At 42.1% G+C, this 22,207-nt stretch overlaps 1 protein-coding gene across 7 annotated transcripts in view; it reads left to right on the top strand.

The window, feature by feature from the left end:
* HDAC9 (histone deacetylase 9) overlaps positions 1–22,207 on the top strand; it is an 872,451-nt gene that overhangs the window by 179,710 nt on the left and 670,534 nt on the right. The window lies entirely within an intron of this gene.

The following is a 22,207-nucleotide window of genomic DNA, read 5'->3' as shown; positions in this document are numbered from 1 at the left end:
TTTACATTTTATTGTCCCCGAACACACTTGCACCATTCAAGCGGTGGACGCCTTCACAGCATGCAAAACTCCCTGCTTTCTTCCACTTACCACTAAAAAAATATGGTTTTTAAAAATGTGGTCATAAGCCAAGTAATTATGTTTATAATAAGTTTAGGAATTGTGCCCAGCTATCACTCTCCAGTACTCCTTTACAGATCTGTAAATGTAAAAAGCTTGCATTGCAGGACTGGATTTACCATTGGGCACAAAGGTGGCAGAGACAAAGAAATGGCTTCTCTTTAATATTGGCTGCACATTTTTCCAATCATCAGGAGAATTATAATCATTTCATATACTATTACCTTAATTAAAGAGGAACTGCAGTCTGCTTACATAATTTGTAATAAAAACATCTTTGCCATTCTGAAGCTTCCCTTCAACCACTTTGCATATTATTGTATATATACTGTGGTCCTGTACTTGCTAAATATGCTGCAAAAATCTCCCTCCACTGAGTCTGGCTGCAACCATTTTAACTGTGGGCAGCTGAAGCTATTGCCTGTTCACTTCCTGGATTTACACAGACACACAGAGGAACACCTCCAGCTCTCATTGGCCCTCTTATGACTCATCCTCTCTCCCTTCCTGACAAACTCTCATGAGAGTGAGAGAAAGAGCTGTGCATGATGTCATAAGCCTAGGCCTATTACCAGAGAAGAAAGAGGAAGTGGGTGGGTTGTAAAAGTTATTTACTGGCAGAAAAAAAATGTTTTACTATCCAAAGTTAAAACAACAACGGCAGAAGATTTATTAGATGGAAAGATGAAAAGATTACTGAAGTTCCACTTTAAGTTGTCACAATATTCTAAGTCAGTTTGGGACCAATAAAACAAGAACACGTTTTGAGTAAAGGTGGTAATCCTAGCAGATGCATGTTGTCTTGGGTGCCTACAGGCTCCAGTCATGTAAATCCGGCCCTACTTGATCATGTAGAAGACCAACACGGGTCTGACGGAGTACATTTCCAGTCTCTGGCATCTCCTAGAAATAATTCAGCCCTGGCTATTATACTCCCCGATTTCCAGAGCTGTCCCCTACAGAGACCCAGCCTTCGATCCAGCAATGTAGCACTTTGCCCATGGCCATTTAGCTCATTACATGCGAGCCTAGGACATCAAGGTTACAACCCCCCCCTGGACTCACAGAGAAGGGTGCCAAGTCATTATGTGACACCCATTTTTGCAGATTTTAGGATCCACCCACTGCCAGAAGAAGTGAGTAAAGAGGACCTGTGATGTCGTCCGATCCAGACAATTTTTTATATGTAGTACGATTATAGTGTCAGTGAGAAGCAGAGCTCTTTAACTAATCCAATTTCAAACTTGGGATCTCTGGGTGTCTTACATGGAAAAGAGAGCAGAGATCCCAAGTCTGGAATTGGATTAGTTAAAGAGCACTGCTTCTCAATGACACCATAACCGTACTACATATTAAACATAAAAAAACAGTATTATTATTGAGTTTCTGTGGAGGCTGTAGGAGTTAAGAAAGACAAAACAAAATTCTTCTGCTAGAACACCTACAGGTATGTGACGGTGCATTTCTAAGTGATAGAGTTTGTTTCACTTTTTCAGAGGAATACGTTTCTTTTTTATCCTGATTAGCACCTTTAGTTCACGGCCACCCTCTTCTTACTTTAACACTGAATACACTAACAAAATCTTTTTATAACAGAATTGACCTACTTAGAATAAGAAAAAAAGTTTTGATTATCGCTACATTTTAACATATGTGTTTTTCTACTTTTGCAAATTAAAGAAAACTAAATTTCCCAATAGGCCTGTTTAACAGAAATTCCATCTGCGACAGTGTTTGCCAGCATTGCTACGCTAGCTGAGATCTTACATTAACATTTATTTTATCTAGAAGTCTTTTTTTAAGGTTCAGATACTTCCATATGCATACATTTATTTTGATAGTTTGTTAAAGTGAACCCATGTTAAAATACAAGCATGTAATTTGAAGTATATGTAAACCCCGAAAAATTAATTATTTACACCATTTGGTCTGTTAAATATAGCAATCAAAGTGTTTTGTTATATCTATTTGATAATTGATTGCACCAGAAATCCAGTGTAGTTATGTGTCCTATCCTTTATTCCTATTTGTCTGAGGTTCTTGTATATTGATTGTCCATTTAATGTTAGGTGACATTCATTTCTATACATCCAATGCTATTGGCTATTGGGTATTAGGTTTTAGCTATGACCTTGAGGAGGGGATATAGTATAGATATGGATATGTCCTTATTTTTTTTTTCTAGCCCTGATGCATGGGCATTTCTTGACCCCTGAAACTCGTTGGCTACCTTTTGGATTGCCCCCCTGACTTTTATTGGAAAAAGGTTGTACCTGGACCTCTTAGCGGTGGTGTGGTGCTTTAATTTCCATTTTTGCTACAGTACCATTCAGTGTTATCAATACTCTGGATTTCAAAACACCTCCCCACTATAATATGGAGATAAGATGAGGGGAGGTGCCAAGAAAGTCTTACACAGTTGAAGTACAGTTAAGTTGCAGTATAAAAAGTTATGAATATTATTACTACGTGTATTTATAGAGAACCACTAATTTTACATTTGCATCAGGTCATGCCCTCAAGGAGCTTACAATCTAAGGTCCCTATCGCACACTCTAAGGTCAATTTAGGCAAGCGTCAAATACCAATTAGACAGGAGTAAACCCACACAAGCACAGGGAGTGTATGCAAACTCCATGCAGAAGGAGTTCTGGCTAGGATCCAAACCTGGGACCCCCGTGCTAACCACTAAGCCACAGGGCTGTCCATGTGTGTAAATCTCTAAACAGGCTGAACAGAATAACAGAAAATATATATATAGGTATGTCAAGTGTGTGTTTACCATTTAGCTGATTGCCCAGGGTTTCATTGTAAGGTCCACTTTAGGTGCCAGTGGTCTGCAGCTCTTACATCTATGTCATTCTGAGTGCTACTTTAACCACTTGCTGACCAGTGACATACCTGGTACGTCACTGGACTTCAAGTGGTTATATTGGGATGCAGCTGCAGGCATCATCCTGGTACCCTTTTTTTTTTACTCTCTTGTAAAAGCAATTCTATTGGCTAAGAAGTCGCTGGATTGCTTTTACAAGCAGTGGAAGGGGATATCCCATGCCTCCCGCCACCTTCCCTGGCTTTACTGGGATCTCCCATTCCACTGGGAGTCCTGATCGACTGCTGGCTGATCACAGCACCGAACAAAGACCACTACCGTAAGTGTAGTGGGTGACTACTTCATTTGGCCAGATTCCATGGGGTATGTGAACAGAGACAATTTAAAAACATGTAAGTTGGCTTGTTGAGCATTTTGAAGCTTCAACCTATAAAACTCTAAGGTGTAAATGGGTGCTAAAAACATACACCAAACATGTGGAAGAAGGTATTTAATTTATTCATAGATATATATATTTCATATATATATATATATATATATATTTCAGCTTACCAGTTTTGCTTTTAGGCCAAAAAGTTCAGTTTCGGTCTCATCTGACCAGGGCACCTTCTTCCACATGTTTGGTGTGTCTCCCACATCGCTTCTCTGCAAATAGGACTTCTTATGGCTTTCTTTCAACAATGGCTTTCTTCTTTCCACTCTTCCATAAAGTGTATAAATGTAAATCTCTGCGCTGGTCTGAAATGGGGGAACAGCTACTCAAGACCAGGTAGGAATCAAATAAATACTAAAAATAAATACTAATAATATAATGATGTGCTATTCCCTGTGTTAAAGTATGTAACCCAATGTATTGGATGAAAAAAGAGTGACTGATGTGTACACAATAGTTTGTGAGGTAATTGCCTTAACAAACCAAGACTGATACTAAATAGATTAGTGCATAAGACCCCTTTCACACTGAGGCATTTTTCAGGCGCTACAACGCTAAAAATAAAGTTCATATTCATGAGCAAAGATGCTCATCAACTATGTAGTGCAAGGGCCTGCCCAAAGGCGCATGCTGGGCCGACAACATCACAAGGATGGGGGTGGGGTGGGGGGGGTCACCCAGTGATGTGAGCCTGTGAGCCTCTGGCGGGAGTGGACTGTTTTTTTGGGTTGGCGGTAGGAGTGTCGTGACTGACGATGGATTTACTTTGGGGGACATTGTTTTGTTTTTTTGTTTTTTAATAAATGAATTGTTAAAAACTGCCTACTGTCATCTTTTACACTACACTACACTTTTTTTTGGTGAATGAGAAGGGGTACTATGTACCCCTACTCATTCACATGGGGGGTGGGATCTGGGGGCCCTCTTGTTAAAAGGGACTTCCATATTCAACAACAACTGGCCAGGGTTGTGGAAAGAGGACTTTGTCCCCATCAACATGGGGACAAGGTGCTTTGGGGGACAGAGGCCCCTGCCCTAAAGGACATCCCTATGTTGAGGGCGTGTGGCCTGGTATGATTCAGGAGGGGGGATTCTCGCTTGTCCTCTCCCTTTCCTGACCTGCCGGGCTGTATGCTCAAATAGGGGTCTGGTATGGATTTGGGGGGGCACACTATTTTTTAAAAATATTTTGTTGTGGGCCTCGTCTCAAAATCTATACCAAACTGGATGGGCAAAAACGCATCAAAATGTGCGTGTTCTAAAATGCAAAAAGCTCCGGAAAACCACATAAACCGCAACCACATAAATGTAAACCTAGCCTAAAAAAGATTCTTCCATAAATGTGTATGCAGGAATAATTTACCTTCTGAATTATGGATGAGATTGCTATGGGCACTGAAATAACTGAATTTTAAACATACAAAATATAAACATGTTTAAATATACATTTGTGATTTTATACAAGCTGGAAGAATGCTATAAAATAGTTAAATTGAAGGCTATTTGTGGCATTGTTAAAGATAGATTGAATTTCCTGTCTGTGGATAGTACATTGCGTGAGACCATGCTGTCAGTTACGTGTTTTTGTCTCACTGTGAGCTTCTTCTGCAATGATACTTATTCACAGTTCCCACTGTCAGATTCAGTTAAGATTCTAAATTTAGTCTTTTAAAAACAGTTTGTTCTATTCAGGAGTAGGGGAAGAAGAGCGGACATAGGAGTGAGAAGCAACTTAAAAGCATTTACAATTGATAGAGTACTTATATATATTTATGGCAAAGAGGGTGCAATTTTATTTCAGTTTGATAAAAGGAATAAGAATGCAATTATGCTTACTATTATTACTTTTAGATATTTATGTGAAAGTGATTAGTATACTGTAAATTTTATAACATATATAAATACTTAAAATTAAATAAAACTTAAAAAAATGCAGGTTAAAGAATAATCTAAAATGCTTACTGTAGATTTTTTGTTTCTACAAATACATTTTTATTGACGTGCAATGTGCCTTTAAACTTGCTAGAAAATGTGACTTCTCTAGTCAATTCCCTAGCACAGTGACAACAGGAAGCCCCTATTCACACCTTAGGCTGGATTCACACCATTGTGAATTGGATGCGGAATCTCCGCATCAAATTCGCAATAGCAGGAGATTTGACCGGCTTTCTATGGAGCTGGTTCACATGCGTTTTGAACAAAAATGCTGTGCGTCTTTTGGTCCATTTCAGGTCCGAATTCAGCCCAAAATTTGGGCTGAAATTGGATCTGAAACGATGAACCAGCACACAGTGGACCCCTGCTGTGAGCCAAGCCTCAATGTAGTGTGTGTAGTGTATGTAGGTAATTCTTTTCTGTGTTTTGTATGTTTATAGGGCCAGTTTACACCAGATCGGAATGCTGGAAAGGCAGGTTCCTTTGCGCGTTTCCTGCAGCATGTTCAAAGTGCACCTTTGCAATCTGTTGTGGGTGGCAATACATTGTTGACGGCATCCCAAACACAGATTAGAGATGCCGATTGTAGTCAATAGGGCCAAGAATGTCACATTTTACTTCAAAAGTAGCACATGTAGCTTTCTATAACTTCAGACCTTGAGCTACAGGTGCTCGAAAGTGAACAGGGACAATTTGAAATCATGGGATTTGGCTTGTTAAGCAGTTTGGAGCTTTGAATTTTAAGCTAACAAATGTTCAGGTGTGAATGGGGGCTGATAATTTGGCAAGGGTTAAAATTCTTCTTAGCTCTAGTCAAAACTAAATAAAAACTAAATAAAAATGTTTTGGCTTTACATACACTTTTTATGAATCGCAGCTTACCAGTCCTTTAACTGCCTGCGTCCAAGGCCAGTCACCTGTTATTGATTTGTAAAGGCTGTTGTGGCTGTTGTGAACAAGTACGAGGACAAGCACGAGATCAAGCACGAGAACAAGCATGAGAACAAGCACAAGAACAAGCACGAGGACAAGCACAAGAACAAGCACGAGATCAAACACGAGAACAAGCACGAAAACAAGCACAAGAACAAGCACGAGATCAAGCACGAGAACAAGCACAAGAACAAGCACGAGATCAAGCACGAGAACAAGCACGAGAACAAGCACAAGAACAAGCACGAGATCAAGCATGAGAACAAGCACGAGAACAAGCACAAGAACAAGCAGGAGAAAAAGCACAAGCACGAGAACAGGCACGAGAACAAGCACAAGAAGAAGCACGAGAACAAGCACGATAACAAGCACAAGAACAAGCACAAGAACGAGAACAAGCATGAGTTATCCGTGTGAAACCGGACTACCAATATTCCTGTAACGTACTGTCTACGTCCTTTGGCACCTTGACAATAAAGTAACTATTCTACAGAAGTTCTTCCTTCCATGGTGTGCGACCGATTTTCTTTTTCTTCAATTACTATTGACGATGGTGAGCTGGGGCCAGCACCCACGAAAAAATCTTTATTCACAGTCTGAGAGGTGTTACACTCTTTCTGGACTTTGTAAAGGCTTGTTGGCAGCAGCTGACCACATCTGTCTGTGCTACATGTAGATTCATTCTTGGTGGTGTACAGCTCTACATGGCCATGTGAATAAGGCTTAATGCCCTGTACACATGGGTGGACTTTCCAGCAGACTAGGTCCAACGGTCTTCCCGACGGACTTTCGGCAGACTTCCGACAGACTTTACCAACGAACTGACTCGCGCACACACGACCAGACTTTAGGGCAAAATAGGTTTGACGGTCTTCCTGACGGACTTTCAACGGAGTAACGGTGGACTTCCAAACGAACGGACTTGCCCACACACGGACTAAAGTCCGTTCATTTTGAACGTGATGAGGTACGTCGAGACTAGAAAAGGAAGTCAATCTCAACGCTTTTATCGGCGAGATTAACACCTTGCGAGCCCCGTTGCAGAGCATACCAGGCCCTCAGGTCTGGTATGGATTTTAAGGGGAACCCCTTACGCCGGAAAAAACACTGCGGGGGTCCCCCCAAAATCCATACCAGGAGGGGGGGCGCTCACTCGTCCCCACCCCCTTTCCTGACCGGCCGGGCTACGTGCTCGGATAAGGGTCTGGTATGGATCCTGGTGGGACCCCCACACCGTTTTTTCGTTGTAGGGGGTTCCCCTTAAAATCCCCATACCAGACCTAAGGGACATTGTAGCCTCTTTCCTGCGCTCGCTGCAATAGGAAAATGTGTTTTTCCTATTGCAGAGAGTGCGAGATCCCTGTCGCCGAGAACCAGTGCGATAGGATCGCACTGGAAACATTATCGCGGGCAGGTGCTGTAGCTGCCCTTGCGTCGTATTGGTCCGTCGGACCAGCACACAGACAAACGGGCTTCCCGATAGGAACTGGTTCCAGTGGAGTTCCGGCGGAAAGATTTGAAGCATGTTTCAAATCTAAAGTCTGTCAGATTTTTGACCGAAAAGGTCAGTCGGAAGTCCGATGAAGCCCACACACAGTCAGATTGTCTGATGGATTCGTTCCGGCGGACAAGTTCGGTCGAAAAGTCCGCCTGTGTGTACAGGGCATAAGACAAACAATAAAGTATAACTATAGCCTAAATTCTTGATTACATAGATTCAACAAGGTGTTGGAAACATTCCTCAGAGATTTTGGTCCATATTGACATGATAACATCACGCAGTTGCTGCATATTTTTTGGCTGCACATCCATGATTCAAATTTCCCGTTCCACCACATCCCATGGGTGCTCTATTTGATGAGATCTAGTGACTGTGGAGACCATTGGAATACAGTGAACTAATTATCATGTTCACGAAACTAGTTTGAGATGATTTGAGCTTTGTGACATGGTGCATTATCCTGCTGGAAGAAGCATCAGAAGATAGGTACACTGTAGTCATAAAGGGATGGACATGATCAGCAACAATACTCAGGTAGGCCACAGCATTTAAACAATGCATAATTGGTACTAAGGGGCCCAAAGTGTGCCAAGAAAATATCCCCCACACCATTACACCATCCCCACCAGCCTGAACCAGGATGGATCCATGCTTTCATGTTGTTTATGCCAAATTCTGACCCTACCATCTCAATGCGGCAGCTGAAATTGAGACTAGTCAGACCAGGCAATGTTTTGTCAATTATCTATTGTCCAATTTTGGTGAGCCTGTGCGAATTGTAGACTCGGTTTCCTGTTCTTAGTTGACTGGAGTGGCACCCGGTGTGGTCTTCTGCTGCTGTAGGCCATCTGCTTAAAGGTTCAATGAATTGTGCTTTCAGAGATGGTATTCTGCATACCTTGGTTGTAACGAGTGGTTATTTGAGTTACTGTTGCCTTTATATTATCTCAAACCAGTCCGCCCATTCTCCTCTGACATCAACAAGGCATTTTCGTCCACAAAATTACCGCTCACTGGATATTTTCTCTTTTTTTGGAACATTCTCTATAAACTCTAGAGATGGTTGTGAGTGAAAATCCTAGAATATCAGCAGTTTTTGAAACACTCAGACCAGCCTGTCTGGCACCAACAACCATGCCATGTTCAGTTAAATCCTCTTTCTTCCCCCTTCTGATGCTCGGTTTGACCTTCAGCAAGTTGTCTTCATTGTGTCTAGATGCCTAAATGGATTGAGTTGCTGCCATGTGATTGGCTAATTAGCAATTTGTGTTACCAATTAATTGAACAGGTGTACCTAATAAAGTGGCCGGTGAGTGTAGTTTTAGAGAGGGGTAGAGAAGGAAGCACCACCTGAGTGTAGTATTAACAAATGATGTTTAATGACACCAGGTAAAAACACACTTACAGGATAAAAACATATAAAAGGCTCATCTGTATAGGTATGTGGTCCTCTGTGTTCCCTCTGATCCTGTGGTGGTGACGCTGCAGGGATGCTGGGCTGCAGAAGGTGGATTACCAGCCAGGAGCTCCTTCTGTGGCCATCCAGGGAGGAGGGCTAGCAGGGCGGTTGAGAGAGGGCTACGCGCTCGGAGCCACTGCTCCTTCAATAGGCCTATTGAAGGAGCAGCAGTCTCTTCCTGATGGCCACAGAAGGTGCTCCCGGCTGGTAATCCACCTTCTGCAGCCCAGCATCCCTGTTGTGTCACCACCACAGGATCAGAGGGAACACCGAGGACCACATACCTATACAGATGAGCCTTTTATATGTTTTTATCCTGTAAGTGTGTTTTTACCTGGTGTCATTAAACATCATTTGTTAATATTACACTCAGGTGGCGCTTCCTTCTCTACCCCTCTCTCATCCATCACAGAGCCAGCTCTCTGAGGACAGCAGCCGCCTAGCCTACCAGCCTACTTTAACCATTACATTACCGGTTACCACTTAACCCTTGAACTTCCAGCCTGTCCCCTATGGACTAAGTTGCTTAGCCCTTTATAACTCCTGTTCTAAATGGACTTGTGTGTTTGCGCCTACAGTTACCAATACTCGGTGAGTGTAGTTTTGGTAACCCTGGGGTCCCCAAGGAATTCCCTTAATTTGCAGGAATTTCTTCTCACTTCCTGTTTGGCTATGGGACAAGAAGTGAAGGGAAATCTCTGCAATGGGACACAGATGGCGAAAAAAATCTGCCAAGTGTTATAAACTTCCCTTACACGATCCAAAATGAAAAAAAAAAGTTTTACTTAGTTCTACTTTAAATATAATAAAACAAAACAGTTTGAGGTGATGATAATATGCTGTTTGCAAGTGTCTATTCATGTCATTTCTTTAGGCTCTAATGCTTATGTGGATTGTGAAACGTACAGTATTTGTGTAATTTCTCATATCCTGAATGATGTTTTCCTCCTCTCTAAAGCTCTGATCCAAAAAAGAGTTATGAAAATTCTATCAAGTGACAGACTGCCACCAAAAATGACACGGCTGATATAGCCAATAGTTATAATTACAAGCTAATTATATGGATGATAGCAGTTTGTCAGCCAATATAAAACATTCTGAGCTCAGAGGTTAATTCAGTTAACCCGGTATCTTCAGTAGGATTGTACCGAGGAAAAAACATTTATTATACATGACTAAAGCTGTCCATGCACTGATCAGAATTTGACCATTTCACCAGCGGCTGGCTGTATTTAGATCAGTGTGTGGCCATCCCAATCATTTGATTGACTTCTGTCGAAGGGACATGCTTGAAAACATCTGATTGGTGGGTTCAGCCAGTCTGCTGAAGGCACTAATCAGTGTATTCAAATAGTTGGGGGTCCTGCTGTCAGAATACAATGTCCTGATAAGGGTGCTCCTCCATTTGGGTGGATGGAGGAATCTGTTACGTTTTTTTTCATTCAGCCCGCTGGCTGAACAATAAAACTAACCATCTATGGCCATCTTGAGTGGTGTTAGCCCTCTTGATTTGCAGTGTTATGTTCTGGTTTAAATCCAGCCAGGCACGCTTCTGCATGCAGTTTGGAGGTTTTGCATAAATATGTTTGAGTTTTGTAACCAAAGCATGCTATTACAAAAACAAGAAAGCATGTTTTCTCAATAATACAACTAACTTTATTAGCATCCGGCTATAAAAAATACATACAATGAATCAAACCACTTTAATTTACATTATATAAAATAGAACTTCACTTTTACTGTTGTTTTGAACAGAAGGGGTCATTTAGAAGTTTCATCAGGTTTTTGTGAGGCCTGTGCCCCCTTTCGGTGATCATTGTGACTGAGAAAGGCAGTGAAGAGCAATCTAAAAGTTAAGGGGAAAGGTCCTACTGGAGAAACCTGGGAAGCAGAATAAGGGACTAGAGGCCATGGGCCTCAGGATTTTTGAGGTGTTCAATAGACCTCCATTTTTGCTGTCTACTGGAGAAACCTGTTAAGGTGACAACTGTCAAAGTTGGGAATCCCCAACTTGCCTGGATTTCCACTTTAATGAGTTCAAACTCTATGTATCAAGTGTTACTTAAAAAAAAGAAAAAAAGGGCTCTTATCTTATGAACAATCAAACCTGATTGTTTATAATAATTCAAACAAAGACCTGTATAGTTCATTCAAATTTGCCTATTCAGTTTGGAGATTTTGCTAGGGCCTTGTAGGTGGCTGGATCATTATTAAACACATTTATGTCTTCATGGCTAGGGATAATAAAATTAGCTGTGTTATTTATAAAATGTGTTTTCACTTGTGTATTAAGGTAAATTAGTATTGATATTTGCTTATTTGTTCCACTGAGGCCCACACATTCAAGAGCTATTCTTTCTAGACCTCCTACTAATAGGTCACAATTTAAATCTTGTTGTATATTTGATAATTCCATTTATGGAACCTGTTTTTTTGTATGGTTCTATATGCTCGACTGTATAGAACTATGATTGGGGTTGTTGCTAAAATGATGACAAACTTCAATTAGTGTGTGGGCTCTCTTGCTCAACACAAGCTGAGTGTATAATCAACTTCTATAGAAGGAACAGGTTGGAAAACATTCCATTGATTAGCAGCCACTGATCAGTGTATTCTGTCAGTGGCAGATACTGCTGTCCAAATACAGTGTCCTGGAGGGAGAGTGGAAAAATGAACTGTGTTTGACCAGCTTACTGAGATGAAGGGACACCTATTAGCAAAAATATGTAGGCATAGGACACGCCCCCTTAAAGGAGAATTGTACAAAAAAATGATTGGCTAAACCCACAAGGGATTTTTACCACTACTATTCTTTTATATTGCCTTTTGGAATTTACAAATTCAGCAGTTTAGAAATTGGATGAAAGGTTTAGCACTGGGAAACACTTTTTGATAGATAAGTAGTACATTTTATATACTGCTACCGTATTTATCGGCGTATAACACACACTTTTTTCCCCTGAAAATTGGGGGTAAACAGTGCCTGCGTGTTATACGCCGATAATTTTTTTTACTAACAGGGGGTGGGGATTGAGCGGTCTGCCCCGGGAGCCACACAACGGGGGGGGGGCATGTCAGGCTGGCTGTCCCGCCTCTCCTGGCCCTGGGACAGCACTGCCTGCATAATCTAAAGTTGAGAAAAATCACTTTCCAGCCCCTTCTCCAACACTGCTTCTCCTGTGTCACTGTCATTGTAAAATGAAGCTTCTAAATACCTCCTTAGCTCAGTTTTTCTGGCTGCTCTCCTCCTCACACTCCTCCTCCTCTGAGTGTAGCTTTAGATTGGAGGAGGAGAGCAGTCACATGACCATCTATGAAACGTCAGAGGAGAGCAGTCATGTGACTGGGTCATTGAAAGAACGGAGCTAATGAGGTATTTAGAAGCTTCGTTTTACAATGACAATGACACAGGAGGAGCAGTGTAGAAGGGGCTAGCAGTGATTTTTTTTAAATTGTAGAGAGTATGCTGGCAGTGCTGTCCCAGGAGACTGGGATTCTACTGGGAGTGCAGGGGAAAGGGGGCTGTGTACTGTGCAGTGGAAGGGGGGCTGTGTACTGTGCAGGGGGAGGGGGGCTGTGTACTTTGCAGGGGGAGGGGGCTGTGTACTTTGCAGGGGGAGGGGGCTGTGTACTGTGCAGTGGAAGGGGGGCTGTGTACTGTGCAGGGGGAGGGTGGCTGTGTACTTTGCAGGGGGAGGGGGCTGTGTACTGTGCAGGGGGAGGGGGCTGTGTACTGTGCAGGGAGAGGGGGGCTGTGTACTTTGCAGGGGGAGGTGGGCTGTGTACTGTGCAGGGGGAGGGGGGCTGTGTACTGTGCAGGGGGAGGGGGGCTGTGTACTTTGCAGGGGGAGGTGGGCTGTGTACTGTGCAGGGGGAGGGGGCTGTGTACTGTGCAGGGGGAGGGGGGCTGTGTACTGTGCAGGGGGAGGGGGGCTGTGTACTTTGCATGGGGAGGTGGGCTGTGTACTGTGCAGGGGAAGGAGGGCTTTGTACTGTGCAGGGGGAGGGGCATGTGTACTGTGCAGGGGGAGGGGGCTGTGTACTGTGCAGGGGGAGGTGGGCTGTGTACTGTGCAGGGGGAAGGGGCTGTGTACTGTGCAGGGGAAGGGGGACTGTGTACTGTGCAGGGGGAGGGGGACTAGGGCTGTGAATGGGGCTGTGAAAACATTTTTTCCTTAAACTTCCCTCTTAAAATTGGGGTGCGTGTTATACGCTGATAAATACAGTATATAGAGCAGACCACAATGAGGGACAAATGAGAAGGAAAGAGGGACTTAGTTGCGAATGAGGGACAGTCCCTCGAAATCAGGGACAGTTGGGAGCTATGCTAAGTCTCAGGACTAGATGGAAAAAAAACACAAATCCTTTAGCAGGTTTCTCTTATCAACCATGCGAGTATTATAAAGACTGGCCTGATGCATTCTGGACACAGGAGGTCCTCCACTCAGCATGGGCACTATTCATAGAATGCTTTGCTTTGATTGAATGCAAAATGGTCCCTGATTAGACAAGGCGGAGAGCATGGTATCACCACCCGGGATATCTGAGGATCGAGAGTCAACTAGAATAAGATGCCTAATGGTGAGCGATCAGTATAAGCTATTATGTGGGAGTCACTATAATAAGAGCAAGCTGTTGGGTTACATCAAGGGACTCTGATCCGCTAGGTCATGAATTGTTGACCCCCGTAACCAACTGTGCTGCACTGCATGTATGCTTGTTTCACAACCAACACATTAAGGTCGATCCCACGTGTGGAAATCTCGTCTACTAATGCAGATCTAATACAGACAATTGCTCTGACTATAAGCCCATGGATTTCTAGTCTATTCTTATTATATCTGAGCAACTTTGGCTAAACTTATTCATCAGACCCGGGTCTAAGACTATTGCCTGTATGTGTATGCATGGCGAGTGATTGAGAGGTGTGTGTGTATTTGGTAGGGTGGCCACCCATGTCCCCTGTAAGACGTCTGTCTTATTTTAATCATGGGTTGGAGGGAGGAATAGTTTCTTTTCATTTGTAGTTACTTTGTGTATATATATGTTTATTTATACTTGAGGGTTTATCAATAAAGATAGTTAACAAAACACATCAGTGGGTCCTTGTTGAAGAACTGCTTTTTGGATTCTTTTTCCAATATTTTTGTGTATGGTATCACCACCCCGCCTCTCCACCTTGTCCAATAAGAGAATGCTTTGTACCTTCTGAATTAATGCAAAGCGTTCTCTGATTGGACAAGGTGGAGAGTGTAATGTCACTGTCTCGCCTCTTCACCCCATACCATCAGAGAATGCTTTTCATTCATTTAGAAAATGCAGAACATTCTCTGAATGTTGCCAATGCTGAGCGGCAGACCTCCTGTATGCAGAATACATCAGGGTAGCCTTTTGACATGGAACCCAGAAGTAAGTGGAGATCACTGGACTAGCGGAGTCTGCTTCAGTGATTTCCAGCTTCCAGGAGCAGCAGCCAGGTATGATTTATACATAGTTACATTGATCCAAGCTGAACTAATGTACCCTTGTATAAAATATCTATACCTGGAATTCAGGTTTAAAGTACTGAAAGCAGTCAACTAGCATTTTCAAAAGATCTAATTATTGGCAGCCTCTAGATATCTATGTTGAACAAAGATCAATAAACAAGTGTCACTCTGAGCTGGTGTTGTATTTGTTCTGTTAAATCCAGTCCCTATTTTTTGTCCAAAACTATTACTAATCCATCTTCCCACAGTGTTTTATTTTTCCCAATCCCTTTGTCCACCTAATGAACATGTTTTTAATTCCAACACCTTTTCACAATGTACACCTAGCACAATTCTTTTCATATGTGCTTATTTCATAAATTCTCATTGTCCGACAAATATAGCACCATCATAGGAGAAGAAGAAGGAGAATATAAATGTAATTATCTCTCTGTGTGGCTTTTAGAAGAGGAACATGTAACACCTTTCCAGCTCCTCTTATACTTCTCCAATTTATTTTTAGCTTGTTTTGACCTTTCTTTTTCATATGGGAACACGCAAGAACAGTAATCTGTATGAAATCTATTTAAATGAAAACTCTGAAGCAGTTGCGATTTGTCTGTAAATGTACGTAATGTTAGGCTTTGTGCATTTGGTATTTTTCCATATCTCAGTGTGAGCTGTCACTTTACCATTACTAAAGGTTACAAATCAAATCTCAGCAGGCATCTTGTAAATGGGGTATAGTCCAATTCAAACTGCAGCTTCATTGTGTGCTGTGGCAAGTTTGTATTCTTTGCTATGAGCCTTCATGTTACATTTGGGCCTTATAAAAATGTCTGAATTAACAATAGGTCTTGGTCTGAGTGCCCTTTTCATGCTCCTATGTATGTATTGGTTCAGTTGTATCCAACTCTCATTCTATGGGCAAACTCTCTGGGCACTATAATACACTTGAAAGTTGTGTTACATAGATTTTTCTTGGAAATGTTGTTTTTCTGAGGTTGCCAGGCTATTTTACTCAACCCTCCCAAATGTTCAGTTGGGGACTGGCATGTAAATTTGTGACAACACATGTGCATATCCAGTTTGTACACACATACTAAAGCCAATTAACAATTAATAGGAGGTCCTTGATAACGCCTTGTGGGAGGGCGAAGGGCGTTAAGCTAGAGGTCCTTGATGATGCATTGTGGGAGTGCGAAACGCGTTGACATAATTTCCAGTGCCAAGTCCATATGACGTCACTTCTGGTTTCGGTGGAATGCACGCTGGATGTGGCATTCCTGGATTGCATTGCTGTATTTTTACACAGGCTTATGATATCTGGCTACTTTGTAAGTAGAACCATTTCTTGCATAATAAACCCTATTTTATAGTACTTTACTATTAGTTAGAAAATCTCTAACACAATGTAAGAATTCTAAAGAATATAGAAAGAGAAAGACAGCAGATATACATGTAAAACTTATATAGGGAGATTTGTTTCATCTCTGTGTATCATCTGAGGCTGTCCACTTCACAGGGTATATGTGAGGGTTTACATCCACTTTTAATGCATTCTATGAATTAAGATAAAAAGCCTTCTGTGTGAAGCAACCCCCCTCAGACCATCTAATACTTACCTGAGCCCCCTTGTGGTCCAGCAATGTCCATGAATGCCTCGGTCATCCGCGGCTCTCCCTCCTGATTGGCTGAGACACAGCAGCGGAGCCATTGGCTCCCGCTGCTGTCATTCAAACTCAGACAATGAGGAGAGAGAGAGGAGGTGGGGCCTAAGTGCGGCTCCATGTCTGAATGGATACACGGAGCTGCTGCTTGGCCTGGGTGCCCCCATAGCAAGCTGTTTTTCTGTGGGGGCACTCAACAGGAGGGGGGCCAGGAGCTCCAGCCAGGGACCCGAGAAGAGGAGGTGCAAAACCACTGCACAGAGCAGGTAAAGATTGTTATTGTGTCCACTGACACCAGTGTTGAGGGTGATTATTGCAGCCATTTACATCAGTTTTGAGGATTATTTTTACACCCACTGAGACCAATGTTGGGGGTTATTATTGCATCCACTGACACCAATCCTGGAGTTTTATGTACTTTAATTTCTTCAGTGTGCATTGTGATACACTGCAAAAAATGCAGCAGGGCCGGAATTTGTGGGCGTTGAGTTCACTATAGCCCAGTCATTTTGTCCTGTGCTGCTATTGTGGTCCTCTGGAAGTGTCGGGGGCCGCACTTGAGGCCCTCTAAGATTTTTAAGTTGACCTCCACTAATGTAAATGTAGCACTTATTCACACCATAATGCTGTGCACTTGAATGTATACGTTTTTGAGCATTGAGGTGCCTATTTAGAATACATGGGTTGTCAACACATTTCAACACACACAACGATTTTCACCAGGGTATGGTCCAGTGGCTCAGTGGTTAGCATTTCTGCCCTACAGCACCAGGGTTATCGGTTTTAATAACAGTCAGGACATTTTCTGAGTTTATCTTCCATGTTCTCACTGTGCTTGCATGGGTTTTCACCCTCCAAAGACATGCTGGTAGGCTTATTGCCTCCTCTCCGAATTGACCTTAGTATTTGTATGTAAACATGTGACGTAGAGGCCTAAGATTGTAAGCTCCTCTAGAAAAGTGAGTAATGTATTTTACATGCTTGTATATAAGTGCCTGTAATACATTACCTTTGAACCGCATATCTACAGTGTATTAGCGTGCATTGAGTTGCGGTTCATGGAGTGCATTATATTGGGGATTAATATGTGAACAGGCTCTTACTTTTTTTTATCAAGCAAATGTTAAAATGTAAGCAAATGTTACCAGATAGATGAAACTATGACTATCCAGTTTGAGGCAAAGTGCACCTACACATGATCAGTAAATGAACTCTGCATGAATTAAAATTTTATATTATTGATGCCTTTTTTTTTTTTTTTTTTTTTGTGATGATAGTGTCTTGTCTGTAGGTAAAACCTTGCACATAATCTTGTAATGAGTGCTCCAGCGCCACCTGCTGGCTCTAGAACAAAACAAGTGTTGGGAAAAAATGCAAGACAGTGTTTAGGAATATTTTAAGCATATCATTGTTACTATACTATACATTCATTTTTTCAGTTTCTTGAAATGATACATAATTATTTAGAAGTCATATAATATGCTGACTTTTACTAGTGTCATAGCTGGTATGATTTGCAGATAATATTGAGGGATACTTTGATGCTAAGCAAATTAATTTCAGCTAGATTGGACAATAGCAAAGATAAGATCACACTTGGGCTATTTATGCCAGTATTTTTTTTATTATCACCTGGACTGCTGATTGTTGCAACATCTCAGAGCAGACGTCTAATGTTACACTAACAGCATTTTTTAGTATAATCAGATCTTTTTGTATTGAATAAAAATAAAATTAAAAAATGTGCAGAAAGAGACAAAAGTCAATAAATAATAATACAGGGATCCAAACTTTCCTGGTGCCAACATGGCAGCATTGCTTGGGGTAGTATGCTGTCATGGACTGGCACAATGAAAGGAGAACTACCGTAAGTGTTTGATACATTTTTCTGTTTTCCTGGCACCAAGATAACAGAATACTGCTCTATGTATACTGCCATGGATTGGCACCGGGAAAGGAAAATTATGTTACTTGATACAACTTTCCAGTTTTACTGTAACTGACCATCCCTCTTAAGCTGCAAAGGCAGCTAGACTTGTACATATTCTGCTGCAAAAATGATATCCCCTGTGCTGCCGAATGCAACCTGTTCAAGTGAATGGTGTGTGTGCAGCCCTTGTTGTTGTGGGTGGCTCAGCCTTTACATGGTTAAAACAAGCGGTGAGGTGGCGCCATTTTTCCCCTCACCGCCTGCCAAACGACTCTAAAAAAGGGCTGCAGATCCTTATCAGAGGGAAAGCAAGGTCTGCTGCAGGAGTAAACTTACTCTAATATTACCCTAATAGTGAGAAGTAACAAAGTTTAGCTAGTCGTTTGTATGTCCGTTTATAACCAGAGTCAGCAGATTGTATCATTAAAGGAGTTGTAAAGGTTGTGTTTTTTCACCTTAATGCATCCTATGCATTAAGGTGAAAAAACACCTGGAAGTGACCGGCCCCCCAGCCCTTTACTTACCTGAGCCCTAGAACTTGACCCACGGGGAGGCGTGTCTCTCTGCTCTTGATTGGATAGATTGATAGCAGCACAGCCATTGGCTCCCGCTGCTGTCAATCAAATCCAATCACATGGGCGCAGGGGGGGCAGGGCAGAGTCCTGTATTCGGGCCTCTATGGACGCCGAATGCTGGACTCGGGAGCACGCCCGCAAGGTAATCCCCCCCGGGAGGGCGCTTCTCCCAGGGGGTTATCTGATGTGGGGAGGAGCCGCAAGAGCCACCGGGGATCCCAGAAGAGGATGTTCGGTGCCACTCTGTGCAAAAGGAGCTGCACAGTGGAGGTAAGTATGATATGTTTGTTTTTGTTTTTTTGTTTTTTTAAAACAAATCCTTTTTTTTTATTTTTTAAAACAAACCCTTACAATCACTTTCATGTTAGAGGGAACCCATATAACTCTATGAATGAATAGGTAAGCAGCTAGAATGGGTATGTTTACTAACTTGGGGAGCAGACTACGGTAAGGGGGGACAAGATCAAGGGGAGAAGGAGGAAGTGGGAACCATGGAAGTAAAAGAGGGAAGAAGGAGAAGGGGAAAGAGAGAATGTAGAAAAAAGAGGAGGAAAAAAAAAAGAACAAAAAAATAGGGTGGGGCAGGGTGAAGAGGCAAAATGGTGCGATTACTCTAATATTATTTTAGGTATGAAGTAATCATTGGGCCCAAGTCATGTAATGGAGCTCATAATTGTCTTCTTATCAGGAGACCATGTTCTCAAAATATTTAGTAGAGTCCACTGAACACATCCAATCTACCACAATAGGGCGTTGTGTCGATCTTCAACATCTGGAAATAACAGTATGGGTTGCAGCTAAATGGAGTAAGAGGCTATGTTTATTGTTCCTATAGATGCCTTGTATAATTGACAGTAATAGAATACGTGTATCTTTCTGTATGCCAATGACTTGATTTAAGTTAGGGTTTGCTGTTGAAGGACATCTGCCACAAAATACTTGACAGAGAAGGATCAAATGGAAGCTCATATAACCATATCAACCCACTTATTATTTCTAAGATAGTGAACTATTGTTTCATCAAGGAAAACAGTAGGGCAAAACAAAGCTGTAAAAGGGGAATACTGACTATCAGTGAGTTAAGGGTTACTACTCAACCCAACAGCCATACAAGCAACCCCTATTTTCTTTCTTTGGGTAGGGGGTCTTTAAAATGAGAAAGCAAAATGTGCTGTTAGTATAGTATTACCCCATATATATTTCAGTACAAGGGCCAGTTCACGCCACATGCAATCCGGCATGATTTTTTTTTCTGCATCAAAAACGTATTAATAATAGGTGAAGAAAAAAGGGGGGGGGGGATGCACTGGAACGCGTTAAAACGCACCAAAAACATGTAAAAAATGTGCATGCAGAAAAGCATCTGGAATGCATCCAGACTGCATTTATATGGTGTGAACTGGACCTAAATGATCAATTTAGATAGTTTAGCTGGTAAAAAAGATGTTATAGGCATATTTCACATGGGCAGCAGGGGGAGGAGGAGTAAAAACAGGCAGTTGAGCCACAGTATTACAATCCTCCAACTGCCCACCTAAAGCCTACCATACAGCTGGAGGGGTCTGCTTACATGCCGTTAGTGTAATGCCATGCATACACATCTGTAGCAAATTTATTGCGGCAAGTTTAGTTGACAGGCAGCATCACCTGCCAAACTTGCCCAAAAAAAGCAAAAAAGCCCCTGACAACAGCGGCACCATGGATTGCATTTCAGAGATTATAGAATTGTGAATTCTTAGAGATAATTTAACTAGCAAATGTAAATATATCCAAGATCAGAATAAAGATTTTGGAAATGCTTGACATACCAGTTACTGTGCATCACACTGGTGTGTGTTGTCTAGGGGGTGGGGAGGGACGGTTGTGATGGTTGTTCAAACCATCATATCACACTATACCATAAAATAAGTGTAGTGCAATGGGTAAAATGTATGCTAAAAACACTAACTATAATGCTTAAAAAAAGATGTAGCACAATATAATGTGCATATAAACTATACTCACTAATCGGACCACACTCTGCAGGACTAGTGATCAGAAAACACACACATAATAATGCAAAATAAACATATCTGAAAGGTTTGCTATATAATATCATATACAGTGGGGACGGAAAGTATTCAGACCCCCTTAAATTTTTCACTCTTTGTTATATGCAGCCATTTGGTAAAATCATTTAAGTTCATTTTTTTCCTCATTAATGTACACACAGCACCCCATATTGACAGAAAAACACAGAATTGTTGACATTTTTGCAGATTTATTAAAAAAGAAAAACTGAAATATCACATGGTCCTAAGTATTTAGACCCTTTGCTCAGTATTTAGTAGAAGCACCCTTTTGATCTAATACAGCCATGAGTCTTTTTGGGAAAGATGCAACAAGTTTTTCACACCTGGATTTGGGGATCCTCTGCCATTCCTCCTTGTGGATCCTCTCCGGTTCTGTCAGGTTGGATGGTAAACGTTGGTGGACAGCCATTTTTAGGTCTTTCCAGAGATGCTCAATTGGGTTTAAGTCAGGGCTCTGGCTGGGCCATTCAAGAACAGTCATAGAGTTGTTGTGAAGTCACTCCTTCGTTATTTTAGCTGTGTGCTTAGGGTCATTGTCTTTTTGGAAGGTAAACCTTCGGCCCAGTCTGAGGTCTTGAGCACTCTGGAGAAGGTTTTCGTCCAGGATATCCCTGTTCTTGGCCGCATTCATCTTTCCCTCAATTGCAACCAGTCGTCCTGTCTCTGCAGCTGAAAAAACACCCCCACAGCATGATGCTACGACCACCATGCTTCACTGTTGGGACTGTATTGGACAGGTGATGAGCAGTGCCTGGTTTTCTCCACACATACATTTAGCAAACTCCATGCAGTCTTTCATGTGTCTTGCACTGAGAGGCTTCCGTCAGGCCAATCTGCCATAAAGCCCCAACTGGTGGAGGGCTGCAGTGATGGTTGACTTTCTGCAACTTTCTCCCATCTCCCGACTGCATCTCTGGAGCTCAGCCACAGTGATCTTTGGGTTCTTCTTTACCTCTCTCACCAAGGCTCTTCTCCCCCGATAGCTCAGTTTGGCCGGATGGCCAGCTCTAGGAAGGGTTCTGGTCATCCTAAACTTCTTCGATTTAAGAATTATGGAGGCCACTGTGCTCTTAGGAACCTTAAGTGCAACAGAAATTTTTCTGTAACCTTGGCCAGATCTGTGCCTTGCCACAATTCTGTCTCTGAGCTCTTCAGGCAGTTCCTTTGACCTCATGATTCTCATTTGCTCTGACATGCACTGTGAGTTGTAAGGTCTTATATAGACAGGTGTGTGGCTTTCCTAATCAAGTCCAATCAGTATAATCAAACACAGCTGGA

This window comes from Aquarana catesbeiana, linkage group LG05 (genome assembly GCF_042186555.1).
Source record: "Aquarana catesbeiana isolate 2022-GZ linkage group LG05, ASM4218655v1, whole genome shotgun sequence".
NCBI lineage: Eukaryota > Metazoa > Chordata > Amphibia > Anura > Ranidae > Aquarana > Aquarana catesbeiana.
Note: the sequence above shows the minus strand (reverse complement) of the source record. Positions and strands in the feature narration are given on the sequence as shown.